The 18,004-nt window shown below is 43.4% G+C and overlaps 1 protein-coding gene across 2 annotated transcripts in view; it reads right to left on the reverse strand.

The window, feature by feature from the left end:
* The window catches only part of RARB (retinoic acid receptor beta), an 863,700-nt gene that overhangs the window by 652,569 nt on the left and 193,127 nt on the right, over positions 1 to 18,004 (reverse strand). The window contains exon 1 of one of the 2 annotated variants that reach the window (XM_069572812.1): positions 3,481 to 3,821. The exons of the other annotated variant lie outside the window; for it this stretch is intronic. The gene's annotated coding sequence lies outside the window, so the exon portion shown is untranslated. Of the gene's footprint in view, positions 1 to 3,480; positions 3,822 to 18,004 lie in introns of those variants that run through there. 2 annotated transcript variants of the gene reach the window in all.

The raw sequence follows: 18,004 nt of genomic DNA on the forward strand, positions 1-18,004 counted from the left end.
TGGAATCAAGGTTGCTGGGAGAAATATCAATAATCTCAGATATGCAGATGACACCACCCTTATGGCAGAAAGTGAAGAAGAACTAAAGAGACTCTTGATGAAAGTGAAAGAGGGGAGTGAAAAAGTTGGCTTAAAACTCAACATTCAGAAAACTAAGATTATGGCATCAGATCCCATCACTTCATGGCAAATTGATGAGGAATCAGTGGAAACAGTGACAGACTTTATTTTCTTGGGCTCTAAAATTGCTGCAGATTGTAACTGCAGCCATGAAATAAAAAGACACTTTTTCTTGGAAGAAAGGCTATGACCAACCTAGAAAGCATATTAAAAAGCAGAGACATTACTTTGCCAACAAAGGTCCATCTAGTCAAAGCTATGGTGTTTCCAGTAGTCATGTATGGATGTGAGAGTTGGACTACAAAGAAAGCTGAGCACCAAAGAATTGATGCTTTTGAACTGTGGTGTTGGAGAAGACTCTTGAGAGTCCCTTGGACTGCAAGGAGATCCAACCAGTCAATCCCAAAGGAAATTAGTCCCAAGTATTCACTGGAAGGACTGATGCTGAAGCTGAAACTCTAATGCTTTGGCCACCGGATGCGAAGAATGGACTCACTGGGAAAGATCCTGATGCTGGGAAAGATTGAAGATGGTAGGAGAAGGGGATGACAGAGGATGAGATGATTGGATGGCATCACTGACTCAATGGACATGAGTTTAAGTAAGCTCTGGGAGTTGGTGATGGACAGGGAAGCCTGGCATGCTGCAGTCCATTGGGTTGCAAAGAGTCAAGATACAACTGACTGAACTGAACTGATTTCTCCATTAGCACCATTCAGCAAAACTATTTTCAGGCTCTGGGTTATACTGTGCTTGATTCTCCTACTAGAACTGGTTGAGGGTTTGTTGACCTATGAGGGGAGGGTGAATATGGTTATGGAACCAAGTCAGAGCCTACAGATTATGAATCAGCCCCAAGCATGAAGGCCTCTGTGGCAAGGTGAGGAAAGAAACATGAAAACTGACAAAGTCAGAAGATTAGAGGGTCAGGAATAAGGAGGAAAATGAACACATCAGGACAATGGCTCAACATGAATTCAATGAAATAAAAAGCAGGTTCTAGAGACACATGTCACAGCAGCAGGTGCAGTGGAGTGATGTGCCTGCCAGGCCACAGGAGCCACAGAGGGCCAGCTGACTATGTCCTCTGGGCCATTTCAGGAAGCCACAATCAGTCCCCACATTGACCTAAGGATGTGAGACAGTTCTGAGATTCTTAAGCAGAATTAAATTCTGATCTTCATGTCAAACTTTTTCTTAAACTCTGACTCGGTTTCAGATCTAACGTAACCACTTGGTCCTCACATGAGAGAGCACTGTTTGCAATGAGCTGCCCAAGTCTCTGTTGACGCAGGTGGACTGGGACTTGAGCAGAACTGATCAGGTCTGCAGTAACAGAAGAGTCTGAACAGACAGTATTTGCTGAGATCTCTTACACACCCAGTTGTGCTTCCTCCATACACATCAATTATTTTATGTGTTCAATCTACTTAGAATTTGACCTGTGGAAGGCACAGAGATCTATAAAACAAATAACAGTACCCATTATTACTTAGGAGTCCACACTACATACCAGAAACCATACCAGTTTGATCAATGGAACTGGTCATTATCACCATTTATCAGGAATGCCGATGATACTGTTCATGTACATTTTTGTTCATTTGAAAAATAGAATAATCAAATTATTCTGACAAGAAAGCAGGGCTTGAAAAACTCATATCTGACAAAGCAGGCTTCTAAACAAAGGCTATCAACAAAGATAGAGACGGACACTATATAATGATAAAAGGATCACTACAAGATGAGGATTTTACCTGCCTCAACATATATGCACTCAATATAGGAGCACACAAATAGATACAACAAATAATGACAGATACAAAGGGAGAAATCGATAGGAATATAATAGTAGGAGACTTTAATACCCCACTGTGCAAATAATGTGTAAATGGACAGATCTTCAAAACAGAAAATAAGGCAACAAAGATTCTAAATGATACAATAGAATGGCTAGACTTAACTGATATCTTCAGGATATTACATCCAAAAAAAGTAGAAAACATACTCTTTTCAACTGTACATGGGTCATCGTCTAGGACTGACCACATACTAGGGCACAAAACAAGCCCCAACAAATTTAAGAGTATAGAAATTATTTCAAGTATCTTTTCTGATCATAACGGCATGAACCTTGGAATCAACCAACCACAGCGAAAAAAAAAAATGAGAAGAGAAAAAAAAAAAAAAAAACCACATTGACCTGGAGACTAAAAACCACTACTGAAAAACCAATGGGTCAAAAAAGAAATCGAAGAAGAAATTAACCAACTGATTCCATCACCTGAGCATGAACTCTATACATTACTTGTACAGATTATTTCTCCTTTAGAAATATGATAAAGTATCTCATTTTTCCTGCAACCCAAGGAAAAAGAAATCTGAATCACCTCAAACAACATTTAGAAGTTCATTCATTAGAAAGTCAAAATATGTCAACCTGTGGAAGCAATGATACATGACCTTTTCCTCTTCAGGCCTTTTATGTGTAATAAGACAATTAAAATTGAAATCAGTATATCATTCAAGTTTCTAACATGTGGATGAGAGAAGCAAACAGTCCACGCAATGCTGAGCCCTCCACATTGCACATTTCTGAAGCTGGCTGATTATCTAAATTCATGTGGAGCTTGTTAAAAATACTCATTTTGCTGCCCTTCTCAAGACCTCCTGAATCAAAACATGTGGGTCCAAGGAACAGTTTTTTTAAACACTTCCCAGGTGATTTAGCTTGTCAGCTAGATTTGTGAACCAGTTTCTTATCCGTAAGAAACAAACTGCCTTAAAAATTAAAGTAGATTTCCTACATATTAATAATCTTTTAGGATGTTAATATCAGCTTGGAATATTTAACATATGTGTCAAGGCATTTTTGAAGTGCCTTCGACTTCCTGTTCCGTGTTTAGCTGGGCTGATATAATCCAGAGCCATAAGACATGCAGACGTTTACTCTGCTCAAGTTGGAAACTAAATGAAGCTTAATTACGACTTTCTCCACTGACGTTAAATTTACATGGTATATTGGAATTGTTTGTCACTATCTCACCATGGGAGACTTCCAAGGAAGCTTGGGTTATGTCAGTCCTCCCTGCCCTCTTAGCTTTGCAGCTTCCTGTGTCACTTGCTTGAAATGAATGACCTCCTCTTTCCCCTAAATGGCGCATCTTTCTCTAGTGCTGGATCAAGACTCAGCTCTCCTACCAACTCCATGCCTCAGTGATTACATTTTAAGTTGAATTCACATTGCTATTTACACTTGGCCTCAGTAGCCTCTGATTCCTAGATATGCAGCTGGTCTTCCACGTGGATTATAAAGTACACCGAGGACACACTGTTTCTCTGACGTTGTTTCAAGCTCACCTTATGCCACAGAATCAGTATAAGACAGAGGCCTGCTGCAGAGAAGGCGATGGCACCCCACTCCAATTCTCTTGCCTGGAGAATCCCATGGACGGAGGAGCCTGGTGGGCTGCAGTCCATGGGGTCACTAGGAGTCAGACACAACTGAGCGACTTCACTTTCACTTTTCACTTTCATGCACTGGAGAAGGAAATGGCAACCCACTCCAGTGTTCTTGCCTGGAGAATCCCAGGGACAGGGGAGCCTGGTGGGCTGCCGTCTATGGGGTCACACAGAGTCGGACACGACTGACACAACTTAGCAGCAGCAGCAGCAGCGGCGGCAGCAGCAGCAGAGGCCTGCTGAGAAAGCAGATGGATGGAAGAGTAACTGGGATCTTAACAGCACAACTGGGTTTTCAGTAAGCTCTACAATTTCAGTGGTTAATCTAAGGCCAAGTTAAAGTCATACACTTGACTTCTTGGAGCCTCAGTTTCCTCATCTACAAAGCATAAAAAGAAGAAGAAGGACAAGATAACTTCTAAGGCCCTTCTAGTCTAAGATCAACAAAATGGATCTAAAACCCGAGGGAAAAAGTCACCCAATGTTTTGCTTTCCTGTTAAAAACGTTTTAAACTCACATCGTTTTTAAAATGTCAATGGTATGTATACATGGCCCAGTCCCTCACCTCCTCAGCATTCGTTCAAGCACTACCTTCTCAGAGGGCCTTCTCTGACCACTGCATCTAGACCTGCGACCCTTGCCAACTGTCCCCCTTCCTTCCTTGCCTTCTTCATAGCACCATCACCACCTGGTCCTCTAGTATCTACTTGTTTCTGATGCTTAGTGCTTCCCTCTCTTCACTAAGTTCCATGAAAGCAGCGGTTTCTGTCTGACATTTATTTCTATACCCCTAGTGCTTAGCCAAGCATATCACAGGCATTCAACAGATACCTGTTGAATGAAAGGCTCAACCAAAAGTAATAAGATGGCCACAAATCAACTTGATTCAATCCAAGAAACACAGAGAATCACAATTTTAAACAGGTGTGATGCATGCTGGACATCGAGGAGGACGTGATACATCGAGGAGGAAATGATACAAAGCCTGGCTCCTGACATCACACGCCAAGAAAATTAGAAGTCTGGTAAGTGAGATGCTTAGAAAGAGAGTAACACAAGACAGGATTGCAAAAATATCAAACAGAACCACATGAAGGATTTTGCATGAGTTTAAAGGAAGGAGGCATTCAATCCTAACCAGAGGAGGATTAGGGAAGGCTTGTGAAGACCCTGGAAGAACTCTGGGGCAAATTACAAAATCTCCTGAGCATCTCCTTCACTCTTCTAGAAGGAAAAAACATCATCGGCTTTCTTACAGGGATGCTGTGAGCATTGAGTGAGCATGCCTACCTCAGTGCCACCAGATGGAAGATTCCCTGTTACCTGAACCTGAATCCCTACTATAATGTGTTGTTCTGAAAACAAAGGTGCCAAACAGTGATGGACAAAGATTTAAAACAGTGGAAATATTATGTTACAAAATTAAAAGCCTGCATGCAAAGCAGAGGATCATACTTTCCAAGGTGGACATATTTACATATCAGGTTTATCATACAATTGTACAGGTATTTAATTTTGTGTAAGCACATCTATAAAACTGACTCACAGCAATTCTTTAAAATCACATTTAAGTAATTAAAAATTCTTATTATTTGTGTCAGTTTAAATAGGACAGAGAAAGAAATGTTTAAGTTTAGAGAAGGCTTGAAATCACTGTAGGACAGGCTGTTATTTAAGATCCAGAGTCTGATGAAGCAAGAATGTAAAATCCATCAGATGTGTGAGACTTGAGGTTTCTTTAGCCCCTCTGTCCTTTGGCCCTCAGCATCAGAACCCTATCTAACAAGAGGAAGAAAGGGAAACTTCTACCTGGGCTAAAGTTATAAAGAATGATTTTCCAAAGGGTCATGACCTGGCACTTTGGACTGGCAGAAGGTAAGAGGGGCTACTTGAATCAGACAGCCTGGCTTTTTTAAAATAAGAAACAGCTTTGACGTCAGTGCTGTCCCTGAACTGAACTGCTCAAAGGTTCAGACTGGGTTCAGTTAAATTATCCCTTCCTTCCTGTGGGTCACCCTTCCCCGGCTTCCCCTAACCCTGACAGCACGGTCACGTTGCCCTGACCTTCCCAGATGGAACACAGCCAACCAGCATAGTTGCCACCGCCCTTCTACGTCTTCTGGAACCAGGCTTATCCCAGCTCAAGATGCCGGAGTTGGCAAGAAGGTGGGAAGAAAAGGTTGGCTGCAGTGGAACCAGGCTTGGGACCCCATGGGGATTCACGAAGTAAGGCTTGAACACTTCTGGAAGGCCCCTGGCAATGAACCCATGAAAAGTGTGAATGAAGACATTCCTCCTGCCAGTCAAGAGACTCGCATTCCTAAAAGGGACTGCCATTCAAATCCTAGAGATCTGAAAATAACTCTCTGATGTTAGAGCTGCTTGCTAGAGCCTCAGTGTTTGAATTTGTGTTCTGATAATTACTTACACTGGTTTGTGAGGAGGACTGCAGGGTGAGAGAAGAGGGGCTTAAGGGCACAATTGTTTTAAGTAGGACTGTGGATGTTGTACATCATTGGGATATTCTCAGTGTGAAAACCATGAGATATATGATTATCGTAAGAGAACAGTGATCCATGAGCTCAATCACAAAAGATAAACATCTTCTGTCAATCTTCCCACCTCTCACTCCCAGAGCCTGGCCTTTCTCTTCTTAGAGTCCTAGGACTTCAGAAATAATTCTGTACTTAGACGAATACCCCCAAAATTAACGGGTTTGCTCAAGGACACTGCCCAACACTGTCAAAGCCTGTATTTGGTCTCCTGACCCTCGTATCAAGGCCTTCTCAACAGTCACACTGCTTCTTTGGGCAAGTAGATTTCATTTAACTCTGAAACAAATTTAAGATTGCTAAAAATATAAGATCTTTAGGAAAGAAAATCAGGGGATACTATTAGTTACAATTAGGATTCAACAGTAACATTATCTTTCACTAGTAAAAGTTCACTATAATGGAAACCTGACATTGATAAATAAAAACAAACTGGAAAAGCATATAAAGGAGAAAAATGATTATTCACACCACCAACCTGTTTATCACTGGCAACATTAAATTGGGACTGGCCACATCCAACGCCCTGAGGATCAGGCTGGTAGAACATGCATGAACCAGACAGTTTAGAGAGATAGACTGGATGCTTCTGGAAACGGTGGGCTTATACGGCATTAGAGAATTGCCAAGGCTCCAGTACCGGAGCACAGCCGGTAAAGAACCCACCTGCAGTGTGGGAGACCTGGGTTCATTCCCTGGGTTGGGAAGATCCCCTGGAGAAGGGAAAGGCTGCCCACTCCAGTATTCTGGCCTGGAGAATTCCATTGACTATGTAGTCCATGGGGTCGCAAAGAGTCGGACACGACTAAGTGACTTTCACTTTAAGGCAGCCAGGACCTGAGGAAGCAAGAAGGAACCAGACAGAGGCAAACCAATTCTGCACCAATTTCCCCTGCAAAGCATTCAAAGACTCTTAAGCAGTACCCTTGAGATGAAAAGATTAGCAGCACGCAGCTACCCATAGATACAACTTAAAGAGATCTGTCACCATCCTCACAAGACTGAATCAGAGTTCAGAGCTGCCTAAACAGCTACGACCTGGGAGACCAAGCTCCTGTGGCAAGGCAAGTAAAGAACCAGGGGTGATATATCTCAGGGCAGTGGTGATTTGAGGGGAAGAATTGGAAAGGCTCAGGGAGGCTCGAGGTGGTGTTCTACCCTAACGTAACACAGTCAGAGGGGATGAGAGGGTTCCCTGCAAGCTCTGAGATGTGCACAGTCCACCCAAAGGAATCCGAATTCACACTTCTTAAAAGCTCTGTACAAGCTGAACAAAACCTTGATGAGCTGCATTTCAGCCCACAGGCCAGGGTTTCTGTGTGTAGATGACCTCTTACGAGAGCTACAAATATGTATCAATGGATGAGGCGTCAAGATTCAACTAAAATGAGACTCAGAGCATTCTGTACGTCAAAAGTTGTGCTAAGGCCCAGCAGTGAATTACTCAGAGCTAGGGGGCCTCTGGGTGGTGTGTACACTGGGGAGACAGAAGGCAGAGTATAAAGGATTCTCCAAGGAAGTGAAAAACCGCAGACGGATGAGGGTCTGCTCTGCAGTTCTTTCCATTTTTCCCATGTTTAAATTTTTTGATAGTAAAATGTTGGGGAAAAAACAATTCACTGCCAACAAGGGATTAAACAAACTACCAATGCTTTCCTTTTCATGAGAAAGATTTGAAATTCTCAGGGATGTGTGCAGTGACGTTACTAAAAGTGAACGGTTTTCAGTAGTTACCTGTTTTATACACAGTCATGTATATATGTCAATCCCAATCTCCCAACTCATCCCACCCTCCTTTCCCCGCTTGGAGTCCATACATTTGTTCTGTGTCTCTATATCTGCCCTACAAATAGGCTCATCTGTACCATTTTTCTAGATTCCACATCCATGCATTGATATGTGACACTTGTCCTTTTTCTGACTTACTTTTATCTGTATGACAGTCTCTAGGTCTGGGGTGGGGGAGGGAGAAGGTACAATCCGTTTTCAAGTTAGTCTTAAGAACGCGTTCCAGGGACATCCTTGGCAGTCCAGCCATTCAGGTCTCACCTTCCGATACAGGGGGCGTGGTTTCAATCCCTCATCAGGGAGATGAGTTCTCACACGCGTGGAGCCAAAAACCGAAACAAGAACCGGAAGTGCATTGTGGCGAGTTCCATAAAGACCCTAAACATGGCCCACGTAAAAACAGCTTTGAGAGATGCATTCCCATACACATTAGGGGCAAGTATGGTCCGGCTTCACTTATACAAGGTACCAGGACTAGTTCAATTCAGAGAGTCACAAAATGCACTGGAAGACGCCTGGGGCTGCAGGAGGGGTAACGTGGAGCTGGTGGAAGCAGGACAGAGTTTCAGCTCAGGAAGGTGAAGAGCTCCGGGGCCGGATGGCGGTGAGGGGTGGCAATGATGTGAGCGCATTCCGTGCCCCTGGACTGCACAGGTAAATATGGTGGAAACAGTGCGCTCTATATTATATGACTTTCACCGCAATAAAAAATATTTTTAAAAATATGGTTTAAACTCTCTTAGTAATTGTTTTCTCTCGAAGCTACTTATTAAATTTGTTCCTGTCTAGAACACTCTTCACAACAGATACAGACTCCAATCCCACCTCCACTAATTGTACTTGCTAAGCAGCCACGGGCAAGAAGCTGAAATAAGCCTCAGATGGAGCCTTCTCCGTGTAGACAATAATAAAACTATGCTAGATGGCAGCTGGAGGCACAAATGAAATAACACGCATAAGGAGTCCAGCACCATGTTCGGAAATAAGAAACACAAAATAAAAGTGACTCATAATAATTTTTTAAAAGGAGGTACACAAAAGCCTTTTACATATCATTTTAACAAATCCCCAGGAGACAGGCACAGAACCACCAGCACAGCACAACTACTCTTAAGGTGCCCTGGACGCATGGAGGGCATGAACTCACACCATGACCATGCAATCCCGTCTCCAGACTGCTGTCTAGCAGAGATGACCTGTGCAGACTACACAGCAACCCAGAGCCTAACGGGTTAGAATCAGAGATGAAGTTAAAGCATCTCTGAGCCCTAAACCCTCCTGCGTGTGTTTCCTAAATGCGTGTACTGCTCTCAGAAAAAAACAGCAGTGTGGTTTTGGTGACTCGCACTGTGTCCCACACTTAGAGCAGCACCTTTGTTAATTGGGAGACCCTGGGTGACTTCCATCAGTGGGGTAAGATCAAAGGGCAAGTGGTGCGGTTCCCTTTGCCTTCCTCTCCATGGCAACAGAAGGTCCAGGTCCCACGCCCTTTTGCTTTATGGCAGGTTTCTTAAGCATTACTGCATTTGTGTTACGTCGTTAGAGCTTGGCAGATGCTAGAAGTTTAGCGTATAAATCAAACTCCAGGTTGAGAGTCACATTCTTTTCAGGATTCTTTATACTATTCAGATTCCTTCTTATTCAGAAGACATGAAAAATCAAAATCCATCAATACTCTGGATTATCACCAGATATTACATTAGAGCACATGAAATCCCTGACCTTTCCCTTCCACATAAGGAGTTCTGGGACATAAAAACATTTGGTTTTATTGACAAAAAAGGTTCTGACTATCTAGTGACTTTATAAACCAAGCAAGTATATCAAACAGCAAAATTCAAAACAGAACTCCAAGGCGTGATCCCTGCCTCTGGAATAAGAGTGGTCTCAACTAAAGGAACACAGAGAAGAATAAAAACCCATATTCAAGGCCTATCGATGTTTAGCTCATCGCCTGAGATGAGGCCTTCTGGAACTGGCCTTGATTAAACCAGAGGCAGTCAAACATTGAGCCATTTTTTATGCTTACTTGTTTCTGTCTCATGATTAAAAAAAAAAAAAAAAGATTTTTTTTTGGAGCAGCTTTAGGTTCACAGAAAAATTAAGAACGCGCAGAGATTTTCCACACACCTCCGGCCCCTACACCTGTGCAGCCTCCCCCACAATCAGCATGCCCCACCAGATGGCATGTTGGTTACAACTGGTGAGCCTACACTAGCACATTATCATCACCCAGACTCGACAGTATACGTCAGGCTCACTCTGGGTGCTGTGCATTCTGTGGGTTTGGACAGATAAACAGCGCTGCGTAGGGCTGCACAGAGTCGGACATGACTGAAGTGACTTAGCTCTCCTGCATGACTCATTATAGTCTCACACGGAGTATTTTCACTGCCCTAAAAGTCCTCAGTGCTCCTCTTTTTTATTCCTACTCCACTGTCACCCTCAACCCTCTATCAACTATTGATGTTTCTTACTGTCTCCAGTTTGGCCTTCCCCAGAGTGTCTTATCGTATATATATATGTACATAGTGCTTTCAAGGGCTCCCCTGGTGGCTCAGACAATAAAGAATCCACCTGTAACACAGGGACCCAGGTTCGATCCCTGGGTTGGGAAGATCCCCTGGAGAAGGAAATGGCTACCCAGTCCAGTATTTTTGCCTGGGAGATCCCATGGACAGTGAAGCCTGGTGGGCTTAGCCCATGGGGTCACACAGAGTTGGACAGGACTGAGTACCCACACACACAAGCATGTAGAAATCCCATTAGGGGATTAAGACAGAAAGTTTAAGGAATATGGGAGACTGATGTAAGCTCACGACCACTCAAGAAAAGAATCCAGCAACCTAGTAATAACCTACCGGAGAAGGCGATGGCACCCCACTCCAGTACTCTTGCCTGGAAAATCCCATGGACGGAGGAGCCTGGTGGGCTGCAGTCCATGGGGTCGTGAAGTGTTGGACACGACTGAGTGACTTCACTTTCACGCATTGGAGAAGGAAATGGCAACCCACTCCAATGTTCTTGCCTGGAGAATCCCAGGGATGGGAACCTGGTGGGCTGCCATCAGTGGGGTCGCACAGAGTCGGACACAACTGAAGCAACTTAGCAGCAGCAGCAATAATCCACACTACCTTTGTGGCTTAGATGTTAAAGAATCCGCCTGTAGTGCAGGAGACCTGGGTTTGATACCTGGGTTGGGAAGATCCTCTGGAGAAGGGAATGGCAACCCACTCCAGTATTGTCACCTGGAGAATTCCACAGACAGAGGAGCCTGATGCGCTGCAGTCCATGGGGTGGCTAAGAGTTGGACACAGCTGAACGACTTCACTTTGACTTTTCACTTTCATGCACTGGAGAAGGAAATGGCAGCCCACTCCATTTTTCTTGCCTGGAGGATCCCAGGGACGGGGGAGCCTGGTGGGCTGCTGTCTGTGGGGTCGCACAGAGTCGGACATGACTGAAGTGACTTAGCAGCAGCAGCAGCATGACAGTCCTGGTTAGACCAAACAGGACAGAGGAGGAGACAACCCTCTCCACTTGTCTCTGATTATAAAAATGTAGCCCTCTGTGTTCTCAGGGCTATGCTCCCTTGTCTGTCCGCTTGAATCTCTCACAAAGTGTCCTATGCTAATAAACCCAGACTTTGCTTGCTGCTTTGCTGAAATTCTTTCTTCTTGAGACTAAAGGATCTGAGCTTCAGTAAGTCCTGAGACCAGGTGAGTAGTTTCAATCAAAAGACAGTAGGTTCAAATCCCAAATCTGAAGTGCTTTCAACTCCTAGCCCATGGGGTCAAGCCCCAGTCTGAGTGTTGGCTGGGTTTGAGTTCCACCCAAGAAAAAGTGTGGAAGGGAGCAAGGAAGCCAGTGTGGCTATGGTATATAGAAAGGGGGAAAGAGAGAGAGGGGAAGACCAGGAGCTGATAATGGGCCTTTCAGAAGCTTCACTTTATGCTGAAAGAAAGGGGAAACCATTGAGAAGTTTTCAACAGAGAAAGGACACAATCTGGATTATGTATTTCCAAAGGCTGCCCTGATGGCTAGGTAGAGAATGGACCACAGGGACCATAGTGGTGAGCCCCCAAGATGGCCCCAGTATCCCCCTTTGCAAGTACATACAGCCAGCCCCCCATATCCACCGGCTTTGCACCTATGGATTCAACTGACCAGTGATCACATTGCTCCAGGGAGGTGGAGGGCCATTTTGTGTAAGAGATTTGAGCATTTGCAGATTTTGGAATGGGGAGGGGGTCCTGGAACCAGTCCCCCCAGTGGATACTCAGGGTTGACTGCATTCACACTCTCTGTGGTCCCCTCCCACCATGAGGTGGGCTGACTCATGTAAACCATGGGATGTTTTGGAGGTGATGGTGTGTGACCTCCAAGGCTAGGTCATAAAAGACACAGTGGCTCCAGGTTAGCCACTCCTGAATTCCTGACCCACAGAGATAGTGAGCTGACAGATGTCTGTTTTAAAGCACTGTTTGGGGATAAGGTGTCACAGAGTAATAGGCAACTGACGCAGGCCAGGGTGGAAGAAGGGGGTCAGCAGGCTGTCTTGGTGATGCAGGACACCCAGAGCTTCGGGCAAACTGGCAGCAACAGAGAAGGGAGAAGTGGTTTGATGTGGAATATGTCAGGAAAGTAAAGCCAACAGAATTTGCTTAGAGATTTGACATGGAGTTCAAGAGAAAAAGAAAGGAACCTGTGGATGCCCCGAAGAGTTGTGAATGATCAGAATGGAATTTCCATTGCCTGAGCAGGGAAAACGCCCCCAAAGAGTAGAGGATGAAACTTCAAAATTATCAAGTACACAGATTTGATCTATCACTGTTTAAAGAGTCACAGTGATAATTATATTTTGTAAACCTCTAAAAATATATTACCTAGTAGCTGATTTCACATCTCATAAATATCATAAAGCTGCAGCTTGACTTCTGCACTTTGGTGGTCTCCTTCCTCATACGTCAAAATCTGTGAACGACCCACTGCTGGGAGTCAGTGGAGGCTGGACCACAGCATGCGCGTCTGAATGTCACGCTGAGGAAAGATAAGGCTATGTTTCCACTAAATTCCATGACGTCATTTCTGTTTTAGGGCATACAGAAGGAATACATCTCCAGGGTCTCACAGTGTTGCCGCTGCTGCTGCTGCATCACTTCAGTCGTGTCCCACTCTATGCAACCCCATGGATGGCAGCCCAGCAGGCTCCCCCATCCTTGGGATTCTCCAGTTAGGTTCGGCAAATCACTGCATTCTGGCCAATAAGGTATGACTGTGAAGGATCCAGTCAGACATGACTCTGAACTCAGAACGATCATGCTCATGCTTCATGCTCTCTTTCCTCCTTACTGCTGTGATGTCTTAAAACAGTAGCATCGTAAGATGGAGGAAGCTGGGATCCCTGAAGCTCCGTGTGAAGAAGTGTGCATTAGACTTTGTGTGAGAAAGAGGACTTTTTTAGGCTCAGCCACTGACATCTGAGGTTTAATCTGTCATCATAGCAAAACATATCTCATACTATCAGGCATGATTGCCAAGCTCTGATGAGGTCACTCTTGTTAAGGTTAATTTCGTGGCCAAAAGGTAGCCTGAAGCTGCTGCCAAACCATACACTCTATAAACTGTATTGTTCCAGGAGTATAGATCCCATGAGTGAAAACAGAAGGTAGCTTTCATGAGCCTTTTCTTTGGCTTTTATCCATTCATTCTTCCTTATCTCTCCCCAGACAAGGAATGGACCTTTCCTCCCTTATCCTACAAACTTTGGTTAAAAAACACTTTTATTCTAGTGAAGATCATATTTTATTGTAACTAATTATGAGTTCCTTAAAGGTAGGACTATGTCTTCATGTTCTACTTCTATGAGTGGCTAATACACAGAGAGTACGAAATAAACGTTGGATACTTTAATGAATATTTGTATTGTCTCCACTAAAACATGTAGCTGTGCCATTTCTGTCATAATATATGAAATATCTAAGGAGCTGACAAACACATGCTCCAGTGCTCATACATACGTGACTAAGACAGAGACAAGAGGGAAGCCTGTCTCATCACTGCCACTGTCGCTTTCTGTTTCATAACAGACTTCATTCTGTAACTTCAGAGCCACAGTAAGAACCTGCCCTTGGCCTCAGGTACGCCCTGATATGCTAAGCCTTCCCTGCCAAGCTGGTCTGACTATATCTCATGTCTGTTCTGCTTTTCCTTCCTGGAAGAAACACCCTGTACTTATTCCTAATGAACTTCATTTCAATAGCATGTTTTTTATTTTTCTTGTATTACAGTCTTTTATCCTCAGAAGAATAATTCAGAGTTATAAACCAAAGAGGAACAAAGCTAAGCAAAGGCTTTGAGGTCGAGTGCAGCCATCAAAGCATTATAGATATAAAAAAATCAGAAGTGACAGAATGCCCAAGAATTGAATAGTTAAATTACATACAGTGTTTAAAAATACTGCAAAGCCAGTAAATCTATGTTCATTGCAGCACTGTTTATAATAGCCAGGACATGGAAGCAACCTAGATGTCCATCAGCAGACGAATGGATAAGAAAGCTGTGGTACATATAGGCAATGGAATATTATCAGCCATTAAAAAGAATACATTTAAAGCAGTTCTAATGAGGTGGATGAAACTGGAGCCTATTATACAGAGTGAAGTAAGCCAGAAAGAAAAACACCAATACAGTATACTAAAGCATATATATGGAATTTAGAAAGATGGTAACGATAACCCTGTATGTGAGACAGCAAAAGAGACAGAGATGTATAGAACAGTCTTTTGGACTCTGGGAGAGGGAGAGGGTGGGATGATTTAGGAGAATGACATTGAAACATGTATAATATCATATAAGAAACGAATCGCCAGTCCAGGTTTGATGCATGATACAGGGTGCTCGGGGCTGGAGCACTGGGATGACCCAGAGGGATGGGATGGGGAGGGAGGTGGGACGGGGGTTCAGGATGGGGAACACATGTACACCCGTGGCGGATTCATGTCAATGTATGGCAAAACCAATACAATATTGTAAAGTAATTAGGCTCCAAAAAATAAATAAATTTAAATTTTAACAAAACTGCAAAGCCAGTAAATCTATGGACAAGGATCTTTTATCACTCTGAAGTGATCATAGTATAATCATAGGCAATACTTCAATAACATTAACAGCTATCAGGTACTTTCCAAATGTGTGTGTGTGTGTGTGTGTGTACACACATACATATTCAATTGATCTTCCCAACAGCTGTGCGGATGATATTCACATTATCCCCATATCAGAAATAAAACAAGGCATTAAGAGGTTAAGTTACTTGTCCAACGGTCAGGTGATACATTGTGGAACCAGTGTGCAAAATAAAAATGCAGGACACAAACTCTCAATCCTGCTGCTTATCTTATATATTGCAAACACAGTAGAATTTGTCTCTTATGTGCATATATGATACATGCATACACGTGTATAGGTATTTTATGTCTGTGTACATGTACATGTTTAGATTTACATATTTGCATTTGTATGTAGCATAAGAAAAGTTGATGGGAAATATACCAAAATATTCAGTGACTTTCAACTTTTTTATATTTTAAAGATATACTATTTTCTGTGGTAAGCTTTATAATCTAAAAAATAAGGTTATTTTTAACCTAAAAATAAAAAGATAGATGCACTCCAGAGCTAGTAAATTCCACGTGTGGCAGGGGCCGGGTCTGAACAGCACCCAGGGTGTGGCTCCATGGTGCCCATGAGCTGATTCCTTCTTCCTCCACGGGTTCCACCTTTGTTTCAGGTACCACTCTAAGTACAGTGGGGACAGTGTGCAAACATTTCATGGTGACAAGGCTCAGTTTCACAGAGAGATGCAGAGTATCCTGCCTGGCCACAATTACTGCTAGGAGAGCATGTCCAATACTTGCGGGGTGAAGGCTAACAGGCAGGAAGCAGATTCTACATTTCAACTTGAGAAGCAAGAAGTTAAACAAAGTTCCCTCCCTAAATTCACTGCTCATGAATCTAATATATGGATTGCAGTCATAAAATCCAGGGAATACACTTTCATGATCGGAAGAGTGAAAATGGGATTTTAGATAGAAAACAAATTGTTCAGACGACTTGCATTTACCGCAGATGAGATGGAGTACTGAACATCATATTCAATGGATCAGTTCACTCTGAACTGATTTCAAGCAAGTTTGGATATACATAAGTGGAGACACAATGCTAAGAGCTGATCTTCCTGCTTATTCTGAGGAGGCCAAGCTTGCTGTCAGTCATGAAGGTGTTCACCATCCATCATCAATATGTGAAAGAGACGACTCCCACCAAGCTTATTTGATAGGTTTTGGGCACAAGCTGGAATCAAGATTACCGGGAGAAATATCAATAACCTCAGATATGCAGATGACACCACCCTTATGGCAGAAAGTGAAGAGGAACTAAAAAGCCTCTTGATGAAAGTAAAAGAGGAGAGTGAAAAAGTTGGCCTAAAGCTCGACATTCAGAAAATGAAGATCATGGCATCTGGTCCCATCACTTCATGGGAAATAGATGGGGAAACAGTGGAAACAGTGTCAGACTATTTTTCTGGGCTCCAAAATCACTGCAAATGGTGACTGCAGCCATGAAATTAAAAGATGCTTGCTCTTTGAAAAAAAGTTATGACCAACCTAGATAGCATATTAAAAAGCAGACACGTTACTTTGCCAACAAAGGTCCATCTAGTCAGTTCAATTCAGTTCAGTCGCTTAGTCGTGTCCGACTCTTTGTGACCCCATGAATCGCAGCAAGCCAGGCCTCCCTGTCCATCACCAACTCCCGGAGTTCACTCAGACTCACGTCCATCGAGTCGGTGATGCCATCCAGCCATCTCATCCTCGGTCGTCCCCTTCTCCTCCTGCCCCCAATCCCTCCCAGCATCAGAGTCTTCCAATGAGTCAACTCATCACATGAGGTGGCCAAAGTACTGGAGTTTCAGCTTTAGCATCATTCCTTCAAAAGAAATCCCAGGGCTGATCTCCTTCAGAATGGACTGGTTGGATCTCCTTGCAGTCCAAGGGACTTCAAGAGTCTTCTCCAACAACACAGTTCAAAAGCATCAATTCTTCGGCACTCAGCCTTCTTCACAGTCCAACTCTCACATCCATACATGACCACAGGAAAAACCATAGCCTTGACTAAACGGACCTTAGTCGGCAAAGTAATGTCCCTGGCTTTTGAATATGCTATCTAGGTTGGTCATAACTTTTCTTCCAAGGAGTAAGCGTCTTTTAATTTCATGGCTACAATCACCATCTGCAGGATTTTGGAGCCCAGAAAATTAAGTCTGACACTGTTTCCACTGTTTCCCCATCTATTTGCCATGAAGTGATGGGGCTGGATGCCATGATCTTCGTTTTCTGAATGTTGAGCTTTAAGCCAACTTTTTCACTCTCCTCTTTTACTTTCATCAAGAGGCTTTTTAGCTCCTCTTCACTTTCTGCCATAAGGGTGGTGTCATCTGCATATCTGAGGTTATTGATATTTCTCCTGGCAATCTTGATTCCAGCTTGTGTTTCTTCCAGCCCAGCGTTTCTCATGATGTACTCTGTATAGAAGTTAAATAAGCAGGGTGACAATATACAGCCTTAACGTACTCCTTTTCCTATTTGGAACCAGTCTGTTGTTCCATGTCCAGTTCTAACTGTTGCTTCCTGGCCTGCATACAGATTTCTCAAGAGGCAGGTTAGGTGGTCTGGTATTCCCATCTCTTTCAGAATTTTCCACAGTTTACTGCGATCCACACAGTCAAGGCTTTGGCATAGTCAATAAAGCAGAAATAGATGTTTTCTGGAACTCTCTTGCTTTTTCCATGATCCAGTGGAAGTTGGCAATTTGATCTCTGGTTCCTCTGCCTTTTCTATCTAGTCAAGTCTGTGGTTTTCTCAGTGGTCATGTATGGATGTGAGAGTTGGACTGTGAAGAAAGCTGAGCGCCAATGAATTGTTGCTTTTGAACTGTGGTGTTGGAGAATACTCTTGAAGTCCCTTGGACTGCAAGGAGATCCAACCAGTCCATTCTAATGGAGATCAGCCCTGGTTGT

The sequence above is a fragment of the Ovis canadensis genome, chromosome 26 (genome assembly GCF_042477335.2).
Source record: "Ovis canadensis isolate MfBH-ARS-UI-01 breed Bighorn chromosome 26, ARS-UI_OviCan_v2, whole genome shotgun sequence".
Lineage (NCBI taxonomy): Eukaryota > Metazoa > Chordata > Mammalia > Artiodactyla > Bovidae > Ovis > Ovis canadensis.